The following is a 5,000-nucleotide window of genomic DNA, read 5'->3' on the forward strand; positions in this document are numbered from 1 at the left end:
AGTATTAGTAGCAGTAGTAGTAGTAGTAGTAGTAGTAGTAGTAGTAGTAGTAGTAGTAGTAGTAGTAGTAGTAGTAGTAGTAGTAGTAGGTCACTGTGGATTAACCGGTGACCCCTGACCCCTCCCCCAGGCCCAGAGGGGTCACATGTCAGGATCCTATTGGGTCACATGTCAGGATCCTATTGGGTCATATGTCAGGACGGGTGTGGCTCTCAGATAAGCTGACAAGGCCACAATCTGGTCCCTGCAGGTCTCCTATGAGAGACAGATAACCTGTGGCTGGGCTTTTGTTTACCCTCAAGAAGTCTCTCTCTCTCTCCCTCCCTCTCCCTCCCCCCCTCCCTCCCTCCCTCCCTCCCTCCCTCCCTCTCACACACACAAAGGGAGAACGGACCATAACTCAGGGCCGCTGAGCGACTGCCAAGTCTAGATACAATGGCCGCCCTCCGGATGAGGGCCTGGGGTCGCCCGCTGCAGAGAGGAAACGAGATGAAAGGTGGGGAAAGGAGGAGATGGGGTGGGGAGGGGAGGGTGTGTGTGTGTGTGTAGAGGGGTGTGTGTGTGTGTGTGTGTCTCTCTCTGTCTCTGTCCTATCTCCTAGGACGACTACCCAGAATGCACACAGCCCAAGCGTGCGTGGAATGTCAGACATCCCAGACTCCTTCAGTGGGCCTCCCCATCATTCCTAATCTCTCTCAGAGAGATTCTTCTCAGAGTCTGAGACAGAATTCCTCGAGCTTCCTGACATTCCCATCCCGAGTCAGGTTGATCCCTGGTGGGGGACCTCTGGGATGTTTAAAGTTGCCTTATTTCTTGTGTCTATCTTTTGGGATGGTCCAGTAAGCATCCTTAGGTACTTAGCATATACCGTTGCATTCATATCTATATGTTTTTGAAGATAACTGCTTTCAATATTCTCTTGATTTATTTTGCATACCGGTATATATATATATGTATATGTTGTTACTACTGTCTTACCTTGCTCTTAACCAGTAAATGGAAAGGGGTGGGTGGATGGGTGGGGGGTTTGGGGGTGAATCGCACCTTTAAATTGTATCTTGATGTACTTAAAAAGGAAAATCTTCAATAAACAAATTGTAAAAAATAAAAAATAAAAGTTGCCTTATTTCTAATCGACGGAGGCAGCATTCAGATTAGACAGCACATGAACCTTGTACAGCCAATAGAAATCTAGATTTCCAACCGATCGTTTCCAGTCAGGAACGTCACAGAGTGTGAAACTCTTTTGTTGAAGTTTCGGAAGAAAAATTCCCTAACCGCTTCTTAACCTTTCAGTTTCCTCATAACTTCTTATGACGTCTTAACTTAACAGTTAAGAGTGATACCTGAGAACAGGTACAGAAGGAAGGGCAGAAGGAGAGACAGGAACACCACAAGTGTACTTCCTGGTGGTGGTAGTCAGTATGGAACCCCTATGAAGGTGTGTTATTACCTGAGACATAGCTTCTGATCACTCCACCTACAACTTCCTGAACATTCCAGCCATAACCTTTCTGTAGAAAACCCCCAAGTCTCCAGTTTCAGAGAATTCCAGAGAGAGAGAGAGTTCTGGAATAACAACAACCGTCTTCTGACCCGTGTCATAATGACTTGCATTCCTCTGGCAGAGTGAACGGGGGACAAACATGTAGTATGGACCAGGAGGAGAGGCTGGTGGAGGTAGAAAGGAGGTGGAGGTCCTCTCTGATTTCTACCTCCACCAGCCCCCCCCACCCCCCTCCCTGCTACAGGCAAAAACAAGATCAGAGCTCCAAGCTTATAACCTCAGGGGTGCCAACTGGTGATGGGGGCCCCCCCCCCAAAAAGGTGAGAATATTTTGGTTTTTTTGGGCATGAAACTTCTGAAAGACAGTCTCTCAAGCGCGCACACACACACACACACACACACACACACACACACGAGACGTTCTCTCAAGCAGCTGCGCTTTGCGAGGGTGTGTAACTAACCACTACTGAAGACCAGGTCACACACACCGAAAGTCACTAAACCAACATGAACTCACACACACACACACACACACACACACACACACACACACACAGAGAGAGCGAGAGAGAATACATTGTTTCCACTGTTTAACCAGGGACCTGCCTCCATGTCAAACAGATCCTTTCCCACCTCCACCACTCCCTCTCTCCCTCTCTCTCTCTCTCTCTCTCTCTCTTCCTCCCTCTCTCTCTTCCTCTCTGCAGCTAGCTAGGCTAGGCTAGGCTATTGTCCCGCAGGCTCTACAACAACAGGGGAGTCATGATTCATTTCAGTGGAGCAGAGAAGAGTTCACGTTTCATCCTCAGGTATCGGTTTACCTACATACTGTCCTTGGCTCGGCTAATTGTGTACGAGCCCCACCCCTGACCCCCCTATTGTCCCTGTGTGAGAGGGACACACACGGACACACACACACACACACACACACGCACACACACACACACACACACACACTCACACACTCACACACTCACACACACACTCACACACACACACTCACACACTCACACACACACACACACACACACACAATCACACACTCACACACATACACACACACTCATCAGCAAGGTGTGTTTGCACTGGGAAGTGTGTCACTAGTATGCACACACATGCACACACATGCACACACACGCACACGCACACGCACACGCACACGCACACACACACACACACACTCACACACTCACACACACACACACACGCACACGCACACACACACGCACACACACACACACACACACACACTCACACACTCACACACACACACACACACACACACACACTCATCAGCAAGGTGTGTTTGCACTGGGAAGTGTGTCACTATGACCTGGGATGTTTGCGATTCTGCAATAGATGTGGAGAGCACAAACAGACACACACCTTTCCAACATCGACCCCCCCCCCCCCCAACGGCCCCCCTGACCCCTTGGCCCCTCCCCTTTACGCCCCCCTGACTGTGGAGACCTGAGAGGACTGGACCGGTGGAATCGTCATGGCAACATTTGAATTTGTCACCTGGCCTATCAGAGAGCAGGATGGGTCTACTACCATGTCACCTGACACATCTCACCTCAGCCTATGAGATGTATACTCACGTCTAGGGGGTGAGTCTGGGGGGCCTGTGGGGGGTGAGTCTGGGGGAGGGGGGGGGGGCTGTGGGTGGGCGTGAGTCTGGGTGGGGGGGGTAGGTGAGACAGGCAGGTTGGGGGTAGGGGAGAGACCCTGCCATGTGATGTCTCAGGCTGTGGGGGTGCTGTGAGGGGGCTGTGGGGGTGGTGGTGGAGGTGGTAGTGGAGATGGAGGTGGTGGAGGTGGGGGTGGTGGTGGTGGAGATGGAGATGGTGGTGGAGGTGGAAGTGGTGGTGGTGGAGGTGGAGGGGGTGGTGGTGGAGGTGGTGGTGGTGGTGGAGATGGAGGAGGTGGAGGTGGGGGTGGAGGAGGAGGTGGTGGAGGTGGAGGTGGTGGAGATGGAGGTGGTGGTGGTGGAGGTAGTGTAGGTGGTAGAGGTGGAGATGGTGGAGGAGGTGGTGGAGGTGGAGGTATGGAGGAGGAGGAGGAGGAGGTGGTGTCAGGCCTGTGGGTGCAGTAGCACAGGGCCCTGCAGTGCTGAGTCTGCCAGTCCGGAGCACAGAGAGGCAGTGTGTCGGAGACGCTTGAGTGCTTCAGTTTCAGCAACAAGGACAGAACCTCCAGTGTCTGGTTTCCCCCCCCCAAAACAACCCAGAACAATGGTGTCGGTTTTGTTCCCACTTTAAATTAAACATACAAAAAGTCATTAGCCTGAAAGGTCCCAAGCTGCATTATTCAAGAGGGCTATAAGGTGACGAACATTCCTTCAATTTGAGACACAACATTAAGAGGAGGACATTCGTACTGTAACACTCCACTGTATGGCAATACACCAACGAACAAACGTTGGTACCGTGTCAATTCCGACCTTCATTTGAATAGAAACATCCTATTTAACACATTTAGAAACGGTATCCTATGGAAAAGCAGTTCTTAGAGGGTTGTGAAATGCCTCTGCCTCTCTGTCCCAGTGAGAAATTCCTTCGCGCTATCAATTATCGATCATCATGTTATTTCTGCGCAATCAACTGAACGAACAAGAGTCAGATCTGAAGATTACTAGATAGACAAGATTAAAATATCAACTTACACTCACTTCACTCAATAAAACACACTGTGTGAGCCAGACCACTGGGTATGATTGCATTTATATAGTCTACTGTTCGATCAAACGACGGTGAGAATAAGTGAGAATGTTAAGTTAAGTTATGGGAAATCATACTGAATACAACAGTTTCACAATCATACTGCCTTCAATGAAATTGCATTTCTAAAACTCAAAAACAATAGGCTATATTGTAGTAACAAGTGAGTATATTCTTTGTAATTTTGCTGTATTGAGAATAACATAACATGTATATGGTTATGTTAAATCCACCTGTGTCCTCCTCGTGGTTTCCCTAACCCTAACCCATGCATACAGTAATATAATACATCTCTTTCCCCCCCCCCATCTTTTAAATATTGCCTTTAAATAACTAAATGATTAAATGAAGATTATATAATGATTAAAGCACTTTTGAGCTGCAACGTTTGCAGGAACAGCGCTATACAAATAACGGTTATTATTAATATTATGATTATGATCTATAATAATACATAATGCACCTCTCGAGAGGACCGTTGGTGACCGAAACCGCCCGAGCGCACCGGAGAGTCGCGACACCAGATCCACCTGCTGCTAAACTTCCATAATCATAATCATATTCATACCTGCTCACCTTCCAGCCTCTCCACGTCTCTCTGTCACTCAGGTGCGTCGCATCTTCTCCCAAACGCGTCTCAAACTTAAATGATCATCATTTCAATCTTCCACCTCAAACAGGACAATATTGATGTTTCTACAGAGGGGAGAACTCTGTCCGCTAATACGTTCTCCTTATGGCTCCCTTGGGACAGACAAGGCTGAGAGGTGATA

Source organism: Nansenia antarctica, assembly GCF_963989245.1.
Source record: "Nansenia antarctica genome assembly, contig: SCAFFOLD_555, whole genome shotgun sequence".
NCBI lineage: Eukaryota > Metazoa > Chordata > Actinopteri > Argentiniformes > Microstomatidae > Nansenia > Nansenia antarctica.